This window comes from Palaemon carinicauda, chromosome 43 (assembly GCF_036898095.1).
Source record: "Palaemon carinicauda isolate YSFRI2023 chromosome 43, ASM3689809v2, whole genome shotgun sequence".
NCBI classification, from domain to species: domain Eukaryota; kingdom Metazoa; phylum Arthropoda; class Malacostraca; order Decapoda; family Palaemonidae; genus Palaemon; species Palaemon carinicauda.
The window spans coordinates 17,337,675-17,355,467 of record NC_090767.1 but is presented as its reverse complement, the minus strand read 5'-3'; the positions used below and the strand labels follow the sequence as shown (position 1 = coordinate 17,355,467).

General features: G+C 36.1%; 1 long non-coding RNA gene across 1 annotated transcript in view; it reads right to left on the bottom strand.

Annotated features, from left to right (window-relative positions):
* The window catches only part of LOC137633939 (uncharacterized), a 359,450-nt gene that overhangs the window by 72,952 nt on the left and 268,705 nt on the right, over positions 1 to 17,793 (bottom strand). The window lies entirely within an intron of this gene.

Here is a 17,793-nt window from a genome sequence, read left to right as displayed (position 1 = left end):
CAGGTTGTATGTCGCATATGTCTATCAAATTAGGTCTAGACATTTTCTTAGACGTAGCCTGGTTATCTTCTCTCTTGTCTGTTGCTGTCTTTGTTCAGATAAGATTTGGTTAATACCAAATTTGAGTTAAAGTTGAGATTACTTTTGAAAAATCTTGTTATGTATATTAGGTTCATGTTAAACCTGCCAGAACAATTAAGTATTCAATGCATGCATTCCATGAAGGGTCATTAAAATAAATTATTAAACTGAAATGATTTCAATACTTTCTTGGTATTCATGTAAGTTCCTACCCAGATCTCTCTCATAGGGGCTATGACTTCTCTTTACAATTCCTTTGGGAAGAATAAGGAGACAGCTTCCCCAATCAGGCCATTTACCTGTACCATCTTTCTGTGGGAACAGTTTGCAAATACTTTATCTTTGTGAAATATATTCTTTGTATCTTATTTTGGCAAAGGTCTTCTTTTATAGTTGAATAACACATGAATTCCAAATAAGTATTTAAAGTTAATTCAGTTTAGATTTTAATATATATTTCAAAAGATTGGATATTTTCCGTCGTAGAACTGGGTCCTCGGTTGAAAGAATTCAGTCTTATGTTTTCCTGTTCTCTTCCATATTTGGGTTTAAGACCTTGACTTTATGAGATGCGGAAGTTTGCGTTTGTTAAGCAAAGAGTTTTCAGTTCGCAGACCCTACTTGATATGAATCCAATCTTGGCTGCCGTTCATGGTTTTGCATTTTCTGTCCATCCTCTTCTAGCTTTGACTTTACGGTTTAACTGTAAGATTTTCCCCAGCTGTGCTCTGTTGGCAAATGGTCTCCCAGGACTTAACACCTTTCTTAAATAGAGTAAGTTCAAGATATGTATAGGTATTGTTGAATCGGTCACCATTTAGTGTCTCGGTTTTTGTAAGACTTTAAAAAAAAGGTTATTTTTTGTAACTGTTTGAACCCTTCCTTAGGTAGATCTCTTTAGAGTTTCACTATTCTCAATGTTCTGTCTGGTTTCTTGGTAACAAGATCTCATATTTCCTGATCTTATGACTTCTGTATATTACTGTAGCACAAAAGACGATGGCACATTGATTGTGAATCATCTTGAGTGTCTTATTTCTTGGCTTTTTATTGTACTTCATCTCGTTTGTTTATTGTCTTTGAGTAGGTGAAAATCTTGAGAGATATTTGGACTTGAGAAGTGACTCTAACTATATATTTAAATTATGATAGTAACTTAGTATTTGGTTCTTTATTATGATCAAAATATGTGAAAATTGTAAATTTCCATCTTGCAGTGTAGAACTTATAGTTTTGGTCAGGGTAGTTAAACTTATCAGTATAAAAAAACTTTTAACCTCCACAGCTATTGCCAGAAATATGCATATTTCTGTTCTATCTATTTCAAGTAATACTTGGAGAGATTTTGATAGATATCATATGTTTTGTACAGGTTAATCCAAGCAACTAATAATTTGAACGCTGTTGAATATGAGGACGTAAAAAAGGTTTTAGCGTTAGCAAAACTTTGCAGGTTGTAAAGATGATGTATAGTCTGGCCTATTCTTTCCACATTCTCTTCTGTTCTCTTACACCTGACAACACTGAAATTACCAAACAATTCTTCATTACTCAAAGGGGTTAACTACTGCATTGTAATTGTTCAGTGGCTACTTTCCTCTTCGTAAGGGTAGAAGAGAGACTTCAGCTATGGTAAGCATATCTCTCTCTCTCTCTCTCTCTCTCTCTCTCTCTCTCTCTCTCTCTCTCTCTCTCTCTCTCTCTCTCTCTCTCTCAAGGGGTTAACTACTGTATTGTAATTGTTCAGTGACTACTTTCCTCTTGATTAGGGTATATGACACACACTCTCTCTCTCTCTCTCTCTCTCTCCTCTCTCTCTCTCTCTCTCTCTCTCTCTCTCTCTCTCTCTCTCTCTCTCTCTCTCTCTCTCAAGGGGTTAACTACTGTATTGTAATTGTTCAGTGACTACTTTCCTCTTGATTAGGGTATATGACACACACACACTCTCTCTCTCTCTCTCTCTCTCTCTCTCTCTCTCTCTCTCTCTCTCTCTCTCTCTCTCTCTCTCTCTCAAGGGGTTAACTACTGTATTGTAATTGTTCAGTGACTACTTTCCTCTTGATTAGGGTATATGACACACACACACACACTCTCTCTCTCTCTCTCTCTCTCTCTCTCTCTCTCTCTCTCTCTCTCTCTCTCTCTCTCTCTCTCTCTCTCTCTCTCTCTCTCTCTCTCTCTTTTTTTTTTTTTGAGAAATTAGCTGTGAGATATATAAATTTTTAATAGAAAATTACTTTAAAATAATTTTTTTAAATAATTACAAACTAGTCATTTGACAATTTTCAATATCATATGATAAGTTATAGATAAAATTGCATTTTGAAACTAGAAAATAAGAATGACTAACATTTTATTTGACCATTTTAAGTAGACTGTAGAGTCAATCCTTTAAAATTTTTGAAAATATTAGTTAAAAAACACATTAATATTACATCTCTGCTTTTATTTAGCAGGAAAATTTCCAATATACTTTTTTTAGTCTTCTGTTTTCCAAATTTGGTTCCTATTTCCAAAGTGATTTTTCTCATAAGTTATAATTTCCTCATCTTAAAAACCTCTTTTAAAACATTCTGGTTTACAAGTTCCCTATTCTGTCTGGACTTCAAGTTGTTGGTAACTTAAGCTTGAATTCATCTTCATCATCATCTCCTCCTACGCCTGTTAGATTTCGCCAGCCGTCTCTATCTTGAGCTTTTAAATCAATACTTCTCCATTCATCATCTCCTACATGCTTCATAGCCCTCATCTATGTAGGCCTGGGTCTTCCAACTCTTCTAAGTGCCTCGTGGAGCCCAGCTGAACATTTGGTGAACTAATCTCTCTTTTGGAGTGCGAAGAGCATACCCAAACCATCTCCATATACCCCTCGCCATGATCTCATCCACATATGGCACTCTAGTAATCTCTCTTATAGTCTCATTTCTAATCCTGTCCTGCCATTTCACTCCCAATATCCTTCTGAGAGCTTTGTTCTCAAATCGACTAAATCTATTGGAGATTGTTCCATTGTCATACCATGACTTTTGTCCATGTAATAATGATAGTAATATATTCTGAAGTTTGAGTTAAAATATTCTAAATAACTTGATATTTAGTAAAATACATTACCAAGGTATGTTAGTTTAAGTAATTACAGAAGTATCATAGAAAATTGTGGTCAAACTTAATTTCAATTGGTTTTGTAGCTTCTAAATTTACCCTTTTGTAAGCGCAAACATTGTAGAGGTTTAAGGAAAGAACGGCCAGTAATTTGAGCTCTGGAAGCATTTTAAATGCTATATATACCGTCTGAGCAAAGGTCTGGCTGTGAATTTAGCCTTCTGGAAGGATACACATCCCATGAAATTCAACTTTCAGAATATATTAAAGATGTTCCGTTGATTATTATTATTATTATTACTAGCCAAGCTACAACCCTAGTTGGAAAAGCAAGACGCTAGAAGCCCAAGGGCTCCAATAGGGAAAAATAGCCCTGTGAGGAAAGGAAATAAGGAAATAAATAAATGATTGATTTGCTTAAAAGATCTGTTAAGTGGAAACTGCTTATAATTGTTTCACGAGATATTTTGTATATTAAATTGTTTGTCATAATTTGTACAAATTTGAATATATTTAACTGGACTGATAATGTATGTAAACATAGGAATTGAATATTTAATTGTAGATTTTAATAACAATGTAGATCAAGGTTAAAAAGAATTTCATATTTGTAAAGAAACAGTTCTTTTAAACAAGTAATTTTTTATCAAATCTTGTCTTTGGACAACTAAGCCAGTGAGGAATTAATATCTTGAGTCTTGGACAACTAAGTCAGTGAGATATAGCAGAGACAGACAAGTCCAGAAAGGTTGTCCATTTTAACCAAATTTTTAGATATTAAATTTGTCACTTTCATCAAATTGAAAAAATTATAGTATTATCTAAATAATTTTTAATTTTGATGTAAAATCTTTGGTTTTCAACCACTCATTTATTTATCTTAATATTCATAATTTTCATTGAAATAATTTCTTGTGTCTTGAGTAACTAATTTATTATATTGTTGCAAGGAATCAAATTATATATACTCAAAATATGATGTTGCATTAATTTTTAATTTCACAAAATTGTAATTTGAAATTATAATTTAATATGATTTTCCATTATTAAAGTATTAAATATTAATGGTTTTATGTTCATAAAAATGTATTTTGTAACATATTTAAATATTCCTGGATTGTGGTGAATATACCATATCATTTTGAGGAGGACTGTCGTCATTTTGGTCGAGTGTTGGTCACTAGTAAGTAGTTTAACATCTCGGAGGCATTTTATAAATGCACTACTGTATAATACAACAGCTGTATAGATGTGAGAGGTACTGTATTACTGATATGAACCTATACATCTCCTCCTGCTTGTTCTCTTTAAGCTATAACAATGTTTCCGACATTGTTACAAATTAAAGAAAAACAGAAGGAAATGTATAGTATGATATATCATTAATACAGTACCTCTGTAAGCTATACAACTGTATTATACAGTAGTGCATTTCTCAAACGACTTGGAGAATTGAATTCACTTACGAGTGGCCAACAGTCGACCTAAATGACGACAGTACTCCTCAAAATGATGTGGTATATTTAAAACAATACAGGAACATTTAAACTCGAATTACAAAATAGATTTTTTATGAACTTACACCATGATTCATTTAAGATATATTTTGGGTTAATAATTTATGCCTTTTACTTGCATAATAATGCATCATGATGTACGGAAAATATAACTACGTAAGAATATGTAATCAAAACAAGGACTAATAAAATACCTATGTTGAAGATATACTTTTATTTAATCAAAGTACAAAAATATAATAAAAATATAAAAATATATTTTTTTAAATTTTATTTTTTCATATACATTAGTGTCCCCCCCAAAATAGGGGCTGACCTCACGGAACTGCTTTGCAGGCACTTGGCGACCTTCCCTTGGTGCCCTGCAGGTCAGAGAATCCGTACAGTAGGCAGACGATGTCAGAGGTACTACCGAGACTATTGTGTCGTGTGCCTTTTATCTGAATGGGAAATTGAGTATCTGGCAACTGCCTTGGTTAATGGGAGAATTGCCACTAAGAGGTCTTCCATTTTTGGTTAAAGTGAAATTGGTTTTCTCAAAGTTAGTAAGAAGTTTATTATAACTTGAGATGAAACTGCCATATTTTATCCTTTATATAAAGTCCTTAGGTGTAATTCTTAAAAGGTGATTTAAAATGTCATAATTAAAGAGGTCATCTTGAACCAGAATTAGTTGGGAAAATTATAAAGTCACATTTATAGTTTGGTTAACCGACTGATTTTCAAAAGTTCCATTTAATAAACTCGAGCAAAATTGCTTTATAAAATCATGACAAGATATTAAATTTATATTTTTTTACCCATTCAAAGTCAAACACCATCTTTAACAAAGCAATTTCATATTCCTTTAAAAAAAAAGTCAAAATTAATTCCATTTTACATCACGGTCAAATGGAATACTGTCGGCAGAAAGTATGTTTACACAAGATGAGTATCTGTGTACCTATACCATGTGATCGGAAGGTGTACTCTCTATAAGACACTTGGGGTGTCATTTCAGTTTTGTTGTCTATTCTAATTTCTGTAATGCAATATCATAGAAAATAAGTCCAGTTTAAGAATATAGAATATTAAAAAAAGCATTAGAATTGGCCATAAGTTGCACATTCCTTTCATATAAAAAATAATTGTATAAATAATAAATTCCAATTAAAATTTAATTCACCAAACTAAGAATGTATTATAAATGTGACTTCAAACTTCAAACACATTTTTTCCATGTATTTACAAATAAATATTTTGATTACAAAGAAATTCTTTAATTATTTCACTACTTTTCATGAAACATATCAGTTTAGTTCGTCCTGAATAAAAAATACTTAGTATGTGCTTAATCAAACGATTGAATAGTGAAATGAAGTATTTATTCAATTGAATTACACAATAGTTAACCTGAATTCTACATTATTCATATCATAGCATCAGAAGAATAATGAAAAACTGAAAAATGTAAATGAATCTTCATTAATGTACAGATATTTATAATTTACTTAAACGTGACAAGTCGCCAACGAAGGCAAGAGTCTTAGTTTTAAAGCACAGTTTATTAAACCAGGTTTAGAAAACTTCCGAGAAAGCAGCAAGACCAAAACACACGTCCGATAGACACCGTTTACACGCGATGCTTCTCTGATGGGCGAAAGACCTTGGAAAAGGGGGTGACATCCGTCCGGGGTACTGCCCCGACGTCCGCTAAACTCACCCCAGCGAGACGCCGGATCGAACTAGCGTTGCATTCCCCCGAACAGACGAGACAGCACAGGCAGCGTGCCCGCCCAGGCAAGGCTACGAGAGACGTGCTTAAGGTACTAAGGTAACCTTCAATACCATAAGACACCAGTCGGATACCTTCCTGGGCGGGCAAATTACTGCCTGACCTTTACGTAATATCAAACAATCTGTACATAATAAAGTTATTTCCTGCTTGTTCTGTTAACCAAAAGGCGAGATTTATTTATAATGTCCCTTTCCAATTATGCGGTTTTAACAAATGGCCGTCTGAAATCTCTGATTGTCCTTGATATTGTATCGGTTTGGATATCTTTCAATGATCTTCATTTCAACTGGCTGAGACACAGCGGCAAATTCCAAACAAGGAGGAGGACAAATTTCAAGACAAAATCCTCTATCTGTGCGAGTAAACTTTCCAGGAACGAAGCAAATCATCTCCTATTTCTACAATATTATTCAAACTTCATTAAACAGACAAAATATTAGGAATAGTGCAAAAGGAACAGCAACCAATTTGGGCGAGGATATTAACCAGAGGATGATAAAGTCCCACGAACACGACTAATCAATTGGTAATAATTGTGCCAAGACTCAATAACAGATTTCTATTCAGGCTCTCAATAAGGTAATATCCTAAGTCCTTTCTCTAAGTCATCTCCAAGTCATTTGTATTCATGAGGAAATGCTAAAGTCCCCGTCTCCACTAGCAGATGAAATAGGCAGAGATCTTCCAAATCAATTTGATGTCAACATTGTAGAAGCAACGAGAATATAACAAGATTGAAAAATCCTTTACTCCTATCTTGGTGTAAGAACAAGCTTCAGTCTTGCACCAATGAGATCTTGATTTAGGAGTCTGGGCCAAATTGCACCGGGGTAAAATCGGGAAATATAAAATGTAGAGAAAAAACAAAAGAGGATCAATTAATATGTAATATATGGTTTTATTCAATAAGCAAGACAACTTCAGTGTGCCCCAGATCAAGCACACACAAAGGTGTATGGGTATTGGGCAACGAACCTTCAACCAGACTCACTAGAAACAGGCCAAGATTGTGAGGACAACTGTAGGCAAATCCAAAGGAAAATGACAGGAACTTGTCACTTAATAAAAAGCTTGACGTCTTCACAAAACAATTTGATATATGATTACTCAAAAAGACTCGAAGGAAGCAAGCTACTATACACAGTAGGACGTCCTTCTAAAACCTCATCCAATCAAAGCTCATATGACATTAGAAAGGATTTCGATTAGCAAATAACTATAAACAGTACTTCCCCAAATGAGACAGAGCAATAAGTTTATTTTCATAAATGTAAAGAGAAGAAAAAAAGGTATCAATGGTGTATGATTCACCAATGCCAACTGAAATAGTTGATCAACTGATCAGAGGTGACAAGTCTCTCTCTTCTTTTCATTTTACGAGAAACAGAATGGCCGCACATAAATACACAGTTGGTAGCAAGGGAACAGAATAATGGTGGAGCCTTTTGTCGAGAAGACAGAAGAACCTCGTATTAACGAGACAACGAATAGCATTTTCAGGGAACAAAAAATTACTATCATACTCAAGCCGTAGAAAATTAATAACTTATCCAGGGAACATGAAATGAATAGCATATTCAGAGCACAGACTGAATAGGTTTTTCATGCCAGGGAGTGTATGAATATAGTATGAATAAATGCATACTTTATTCAGAGCACAAACAGACAATAAACCTGAGAGAGAGAGAGGTCAAAGCAGATTGGATTCTCCGGCATAAAGGAATGCCAAGAACTGAAAGATCTGACTTCAAAGTTAACCTTAATTTTATAGGTTGATTAAGAGGAGTCTAAGTGTCACAATTGACAGAACCTAATGAAGATATAGAAGATGCATGGAGAAGAAATAGGGGACCAGCTGCTTCACAGTACATCACTTCATACAAGCAAGACAATAGTTGTGTACTACAAACTTATCATGCAGAACAAGCAAGGAAACAGACTCACAAGCGACAAAAGACAAGCACTTGCCATAAAGCTTGAGGCCTGCACTGACCGATTTGACAAACGACAACGTCAAATGATTCAAAGCAAGCAAACTACTATGCGATGGTAGAGACGGACAAGAATGCGTTTTGAAGTATTGAATTAAAAGCTGAACATAGACACGACTGGCAAAATCTAACCGAGGCCCTTTACGTCAATAGGCGTAGGAGGAGATGATGATGATGGCCACCATTCCAAAACCTTGTTCACTATGAAAATAGCTTCACTGTACTCTTGCAAACAAGAGACAGTGATAGGTTCCTCTTGGCAAATGTAGAACATCAACAAAAGATATCAGTATTATCACCAACCCTACAATGGTGATCAACGTCCTGTTGCACCAGTTTCGTTTCTTTCTATTTTACGGGAAACTGGATGGCTATAGACAATTTCGCCAACCCACAACCGAATTAGTAAACACCAGAACAATGGAGAAATGATTTATCAACAATTTGCAACTGAACAAATACCATATTTGGGAATAAAAAACATGCCATATCCACTGGGGATTAGCCACCAACCCTGAATTCCCATTTAGGACAACACTACAAACAGTATAACACATCGTACGAGGGAGCCCACAGGGCCCTCATTGCTCAGGTCAAGACCTCAGGTCAAGATAAGTTGTCTTGTAAGACAAAAGCATAGCATGGCAGAGACTTCCAATATTGACCAAGTGATACTGAAGCATAAAATATCCATTTCTAGACCATCACTGAAAACACACTAGGATTTCAATCTGATATACTGTACGCAGCTATGAATTAACTCTGCAAAACTAGGATATAATAAGTCCATCGAAAAACCCGCAAGTGAAGGGGGAAATTCAACAAAATATCCTCTAAGGTGACCTGACACTTTCCCAATGCAGTCAAAGCACCAAAGACTGCATCCTGAGAGGACATACCAAGGTCAAAGCCTCCAATACATTTATCAAAACCCATGACTGAAAAGGAGCAATATAGAACATATTTCTATAAGAAAATCTTGGGTTTGTTTCTTTCTGACTCCATACAAAGACAGGATTAACCTCAAGATTCAAAGCTGACCAAAGATAGTCTTGATCTAATAGCGGAAACCAGTTAGGTCCAAGAAATAACCATGTCCGGTATAGCATTTAATAGATCATATATTAACAATACCAAGCCATTTACAAATCAAGCATAAAAATGAAAAACTGGGTAATGTTTCACTTTGATTCAACACAAGTGGAAAACACCTATGATATGCACAGGAAGCAAAACAAGTTTCTGGACCTTATCAGCAATAGAGAGATACTCTGAGGACAGTAGACGTGGTATTTTCCTTAGACTTGACAATAATAAATTCCCTTATTGCATGAAGGGACCCGACATCAAGAGACACAACTGACTCACAAATAACCCAAGATGCAAGTGACATCGGATGGAAGAGAGTTGAGCTTTGACTTCTGCTTGGAAAGAAAAAGGGGCAAATGATGAAAGCTGGGAAAATGACGCATGAAAAAGCATCCCCATGCTGGAACTCGGCATCAATTTCGTCCATGATCGATGGTAGAGCAGCCAGTGAATTTAGCCTTCTAGAAGCATTGTAAATGTTGTAGAGGCTGCGCAGTTAGTGCAATTAGTGGTGTAGCCAGTAATTTTAGCCATCATGAAGAACCCTCGCAGCCTCTAGTCGACTTTAAGTACAGTATCTCTTCGTACGGGCGTCAATGCAAAGAACTTGTGTTCCACACAAGAGTGGGGCAAAGTTAATCGCACCGACACGTGGAAGGAAAGAAATCTCCCAAGTTGAGGGTTTATACAAGTACAGAAATACAAGAGATGAATATAGAAAAGTAAAAATGTCTAAACATACTTTTTAATCAACATTGGCCATTTTCCTAATGGAAACATATAGTAAATTCCTTAGCTCTGCAAGAAAGAAGTTTTGTGGGGACCTTGTAAAAGCCAGAAGATGATACAAAATTCCTGAACAAGAAATAACAGTAGGATGCTATAAGCCCAATGGCTCCAACAAGGAAAAGTAGCCCAGTGAGGAAAGGAAATCCAAAGATACGGCGGAGAAGAATTTCTAATTACAGTCTACAAAAATTACTCTCTAATCTCAGTTTTGATTCGCAAGACTGACCAAAACTAAGAACAGGAATCAGCAAAAAACTTCTATAAAGTGGATGAGACGCCAAGTTTTTTTATCCAACGCTTCTTTGTCTCTTCTCATCAAGTTCGAATCATCACTATCTATTTTCCGATAGATTCAGAAGTCAGATAGACCAGTGTTCTGTCTTGATATTAACTCAAATGAACTATATTCTTCTGACTTATTATTATTACTTTTATTATCACCAGTTAAGCTACAACCCTAGTTGGAAAAGCAGGATACTATAAGCCCTATAAGGAGTCCAACAAGGAAAATAGCCAGAGAGGAAAGGAAATAAGGAAATGAAAATAGTGGGCCCGAGTGTACTCTCAAGCAAGAGAACTCTAACCCAAGACAGTGGATGGCCGTGGTACAGAAGTTCTGGCACTACAATGGTTTGATTTTGAAGTGTCCTTCTCCTAGAAGAGCTGCTTACCATAGCTAAAGAGTCTCTTCTACCCTTACCAAGTGGAAAGTAGCCACTGAACAATTACAGTGCAGTAGTTAACCCTTTGAGTGAATAAGAATTTTCCAGTGTATTGTAGGCAAAGGAAAATGAGCTGAAGCCGCAAAGGGATCCAATGTAGTACTATCTGACCAGTCAAAGGACCCAATAATTCTCTAGAAGTCATTGCTTCTATCTCCTCTAAATTAGCCGTCTTACTCCTCCTATTTTACCGCATTCTATTCTAATTAGTTTCAAAGATAATTCTTGTGCAAGTCCTACATGATGCAGTGTAGCAATATGATGACATATCTTGATAAACTATTTGATAATCATAATACGATAGACATCTGTCATGCCAGCTCACTCTTTGGGGGCTTATAACTTTCATGATAAACTGACTGACAGTGACCAAATAAAAAGAAGCCTTATTATGAACTTATCAATCTCTTATCTACCTTAATCTGATAAGAAAACTGAGTTCTTTTCCAACTCCTGTTTAAAAAAATTTTGAGTTTTAAGAACATAAAATTCTTGTTTGATAATAATTTTCAATAGATTTCTGTTCTATATCAACCTCTTGTGTTCTAATTGTTCATGGCTTGAGAACGAAAGAAACAGCTTGAACATTATTAGCGTAATATACGGATTCCAAAGTACGTCATGTTTTATCCTTTGGCAGAACGACGGAACAATTCGATTTCCCAGAGCACCAGACTCTGTTATACAATCTTAGTAAACTTTGCAGGACAAAAATCTCCACTGATGACAACCAGATAAAAAAGAAATATTGAAGATTATATTCTCTCCACATTACACAGATTTACAGGCGCATAAAAAACTATGACCAAAGCAGACTACTTAGAAATCAGAACTTCCTGGGAACATTTTCAAGAAGAAACACAACCTGGCTTTAGAAAATCCCTCACACTACACATTAGCAACATATAAAATCATTCCTCATCTATAGAAAGACTCCAATACACGACAAAGACATCGTCATATTGAGCCTCCATGATTTTTTCCAAGACTATAATTTCTACACCGCTTAATCGAACAAAAACCAACGAGTCTACTCAGAATCAGGAAGGCCATTCACATCGCCTTTCGATACAGATTAGCATGGAATCAAAATACACGTACAGATAGATTTCATATTACAAAAGGTTGTTGCATCAACTCAAGATGAACTGATGCCACAGAGATGCTTGTTCACTTTCCCTCACTCGATCGCCCACAGAGGAACAACGCGTGCGATGTATCGGACATGTATAGGGTGATGCCGGTCTTCTCTCTCGGAAGTTTTCAAAAACCTAAATGTAATGAAAAATGTCCAAAACTCTTCCGTGCCCTTCGTGGGACAAGTCGCAATCGTAAATTAAAAACGTCTGAGGATTAACAAATTTAAATTCACATTCTTTGCATTTTTCGTTTCTTTTAGATGCAACGGTATAATTGAATTGAATTAGTTAACTATTTTGTTTTCACCTGAAAGTGATTCTACATTCCAAAATTCTTACGTTTAATTAGGCGTACACTAAGTGTTTATATTCAAATTTATTAAACAAATATTTCTCATAAAAAGTAGACAAATATTCCATTGTAATCAATCTATTCAATTATAAATACACAGCCAATTGCCTGACAAATAAAGTCACATTTGAAACACATTATTATTCTGGTAAATCACTTAATAGCAGAATATATAATTTCATCCAAGTATTTCAATACTAAAAGCAATGTGGAAAACCCACAGCCAATTCTTTTGCTTTCAGAAGACTATGTTCATAAAACCTGGACTTAGAATCTACTTTACACATCACTAAAGGAATTAGAATATACGGCAAAACTGAAATCATCTCTAGACGATATCTGATAAGGAAGACACCTTCTGTCCCATGATAAAGGACACAAATACTGTATTTGCGTTTTTATCATACTTTCCACGTATCGTATTTCTTCAGACCATTATTATGTAACTTTGGAATTAATATGACTGTTTTTTCATTAAAAGGAATACTAATTAGCATTGTTATAGATGGTCTTTGATCGATGAAAGTCTACAAAATATAAATAAACTTATTTAACAAGTCATCATTTCATAAAACAACTTTGCATTGTTATTAGTGGAATTTGAAACTCTGACAGTCAGTCAAATTACAATTGTGACTCGAGATTTTCCTCAAATCCTTTTTAAGTTTTAGATTACCTTTATTTCAGTGACATTCAAAAAGACACCTTTCAGAATTATATATCTACGTAAGCTTTATATAAAGGATAGAAACTTCAACAGCTTAATCTTAAGCTATAACTTAACTTTCTTACCTAAATCGAGACAACCAATTTCAGTATATATTAACCAAATGGAAGACGAAATAGCGGATACATTCTCCCAATAACCAAAACAGTTGTCAGATAATCAATTTTCCAATTCAGAGATAAAAGACACATACCACAATAGCAACGGGAGTAACTCCGGCACAGTCTGACGACTATACGGCCTCTGACAAGCAGGGAGGGACGTCTTTAGTATTGCCTTGCGCGTTCCGTGAGATCAGCCCCTTGAGGTGCGGCCACTGGCCTTTATTTCTTTTCTTTCCAAATCATCTACATCTACATCTGGAAGAGAACTCAGACTTTAGACTCGATACAATGGCAATGTCAGTTACAAAATGGTATTTCGTTTGGCATAAGACTGGAATCGTGTTAGGCGTGATTAAGACATTTGACTGAATTTCAAATCTTATTAATTAGTTTTATGTTTATGCTTTAGTAATGGACCTAGAAATATCATAATTCATAACATAATCTAATTAATTCATTTAAAATTGTTTTATCTTGCTTTTGTTCTATAAGAATTAGCTACTACTGCAAACATATTTTCAGAACTTGGAATAAAAATGCAACATTATACATCTCCCTTCATACTCATTAACTAGCAAACCATTACTAATACATTTACATAAAAAAAAAAAACGTAGCCATTTCTAGTCCACTGCAGGACAAAAGCCTCAGACATGTCCTTAGTCATGTCTGGGGTTTGGCCATTTCCATCGCCACGCTGGCCACTGCAGATTGGTGACGATGGAGACTTTAGTCTGATCACTCACAGCAAACCAAGCTAGTATGAGTGGCCCTAAATAGTTAAACTTTAATCATGGCGATACACAAACCCTTTCACCACGTTGAGGTATCCCCACTGAGAAAAGGATTGTACGCTATAGCTACATTCTAACCAGTCAGTATAACAATTTATTAAATGTATCTAACTTGCTTCACTAAGGCCAAACTAGAATATAGCTTTCTTTGCTAACTTGTAGGAGAACCATAATAAAAATCATTGCATCATCTTAATGAGTTTAACATATAAAGAATAAAGTCTATATTCTTCAGGGTCTTTTTAGTCCTGCTAGTTTCATATCTACCAATTTTCTTTAGTTGCCGTTCCTAGTTCTTTCCCTTCGTTGATATGTCCATAAGAAATAATTCTCAGTCTTAGAATGTTGAAACCCAGTCTTATACCAAAAGAAATTACAGATTTTAAATATAACAAACTGACTTCAACATAAAAGTTCTCTTTAACAATAATCAAATTAAGTCACAAAAACATTTTGATACAAAACTCGCACTGCAGCAATGAGCAAAATCCTATACAGTACAGCCTTATAAACATCGTAATATTCACAATAATAAAATAGTTTTAAAATACAAATTCTTAGAAAATGATTTGTATTTTTCCTAGCAATATAAACCAGAGTTATTTATAGGTGTTTAATCAGTTGTTGCTTTTCCAAGAGCAGAATTTGAAGGACTTGCGGGGTGGATGAGGCTTATAGCATCCTGTTTTTCCAACCGGGATTGTAGCTTAGCTAGTAATAAAAATAATAAGAAGACAAACAAGGCAGCCTGTCGCTACTTGTGCCTGCTGTAAGAGTGGCTACATCTACATCCACTGGGTTCGGATCTGCTCTTGTGTGAACATAAAACTTACTTTGTTTTGAGAAGGCTAGAGGAGGAGATTTTGATTCCATCTGGCGCATCAAAGGCCATTCAGCGATGTATTATGCAAATTAATCAACCCGTACTTTGACCTTAAGGAATTCTCCGTACCTGAAATCTGTCAATTAAACAATTCTAACTCACCCTTAGCCTGGTTTGACAGAGGGACATCGCAATTGTCTTGTATTCTGCGGCTCTGGGAAGAACATGTCAATAGTACAGCACCTTGGTGGTTCACCCAACCCACCTAGTTGCCTTATCAAGCTCACTCATTTAAGAAAGTGGAAAGTTTCCCCTGAACTTTTTGGTAACTCCAGTGCCTCTACTGCCATTTCTACTGCCTCTGTGGCAATTTGTTCCATCCCTGATGTACCAGGCTCTTGTCTTGAGAGAGAGATCTTGAGCCTTTTTAAAGGAGATAGTATTTCTAGATATGCCCTTCTTGTTTTGACTTGTGTTTACAAGGAAGTTGGGTGAGGACAGGCGTCTATAAGTCCTCGTAAGAAATAGGCGTCCAGAAGTCCTCAGAAGGGTTCCAGAAGAAGTCCTCGGATGGAAAAGGCAAACTGCCCGTATAGGACAGGGTAACAAATTGCCCCGTCACCAGATAGTTCCTTTAACGCGGAAATCGGGAGGGAGATCAAATTGGCATCATTAATAGCAAAATTTTCTGGTCTTAACCATCATTTCTTAAAGGATGTAGGTCGACCTCCAAGGAGGAGCTTCAAGGAGAACCTTCCAGGCCAGGTCTAGCTCTCATACATACTTTGAAGCATTTGTATTCATCATATCTGAGAGAGAAAAACACAAATGCATAAAGGTTTGAATAGCAGTTTGAGCAGACAAGTGTGTTAAGCACAAAGAACAGGATTAAACTGTGGCAATAGCTACTTCTGCTTGAAGTGGGTGAGATATTGGCACGCAAACAATATTGCCAGAATCCTAATAATTCCTCAAAACTCTGGTCGTGGAAAAGCAACAACGGAGGAAACAAAGGTTTTGTCTTCATGTAATAATAATCAAGTGATCACAACATAAGCTAATGCTACCTAGTCAAAAATAAATTGCCTGAAAAAAATTTTATCATAAACTTATTTAAAAATTTATACTTTTGTAAATCCTCTACACTGCTAAATAAATAAAACAAATTAAAAATGTTATTTTTATTAATAAAATAAATTTTTGAATATACTTACCCGATAATCATGTAGCTGTCAACTCCGTTGCCCGACAGAATTCTATGGAGGGATACGCCAGCTATCACAATACTAGAAGGGGGTGTATTTACCAGCGCCACCTGTGGCCAGGTACTCAAGTACTTCTTGTTGACACCTCCTCAATTATTCCTCGGTCCACTGGTTCTTTATGGGGAGGAAGGGAGGGTCGATTAAATCATGATTATCGGGTAAGTATATTCAAAAATTTATTTTATTAATAAAAATAACATTTTTCAATATTAAACTTACCCGATAATCATGTAGCTGATTCACACCCAGGGGGGTGGGTGAAAACCAGTGTACAAGATTAAAGGATAGCTAAGTATCCCATATTTCATATAATCAGTTATCCACAATAACAATGAAATAATAAGTACCTGGTAAGGAAGTCGACTTGAACCGTTACTCTGCCTTTAATAAGATCGTCTTCCTTACTGAGCGCAGCGTTCCTCTTGGGAGGCTGAATCAACTCAAAGGTGCTAAAGTATACAGGGCTGCAACCCATACTAAAGGACCTCATCACAACCTTTAACCTTGGCGCTTCTCAAGAAAGAATTGACCACCCGCCAAATCAACAAGGATGTGGAAGGCTTCTTAGCCGACCGTACAACCCATAAAAAGTATTCAAGAGAAAGGTTAAAAAGTTATGGGATTATGGGAATGTAGTGGCTGAGCCCTCGCCTACTACTGCATTCGTTGCTACGAATAGACCCAGGGTGTAGCAGTACTCGTAAAGAGACTGGACATCTTTGAGATAGAATGATGCGAACACTGACTTGTTTCTCCAATAGGTTGCATCCATAACACTCTGCAGAGAACGGTTCTGTTTGAAGGCCACTGAAGTAGCCACAGCTCTCACTTCATGTGTCCTTACCTTCAGCAAAGCAAGGTCTTCTTCCTTCAGATGAGAATTTGCTTCTCTAATCAGAAGCCTGATGTAGTAAGAAACTGAGTTCTTAGACATTGGTAGAGAAGGCTTCTTGATAGCACACCATAAGGCTTCTGATTGTCCTCGTAATGGTTTTGACCTTTAGATAGTACTTAAGAGCTCTAACTGGGCAAAGTACTCTCTCCAGTTCGTACCCCACCATGTTGGACAGGCTTGGGATCTCGAACGACTTAGGCCAAGGACGGGAAGGAAGCTCGTTTTTAGCCAAAAAACCGAGCTGTAAGGAACATGTAGCCGTTTCAGATGTGAAACCTATGTTCCTGCTGAAGGCGTGGATCTCACTTACTCTTTTACCTGTTGCTAAGCACACGAGGAAAAGAGTTTTTTAATGTGAGGTCCTTAAAAGAGGCTGATTGGAGCGGTTCAAATCCTGATGACATTAGGAACCTTAGGACCACGTCTAGATTCCAGCCTGGAGTGGACAACCGACGTTCCTTTGAGGTCTCAAAAGACCTAAGGAGGTCCTGTAGATCTTTGTTGGAGGAAAGATCCAAGCCTCTGTGGCGGAAAACCGCTGCCAACAAACTTCTGTAACCCTTGATCGTAGGAGCTGATAGGGAGCTTACGTTCCTTAGATGTAACAGGAAGTCAGCAATCTGGGT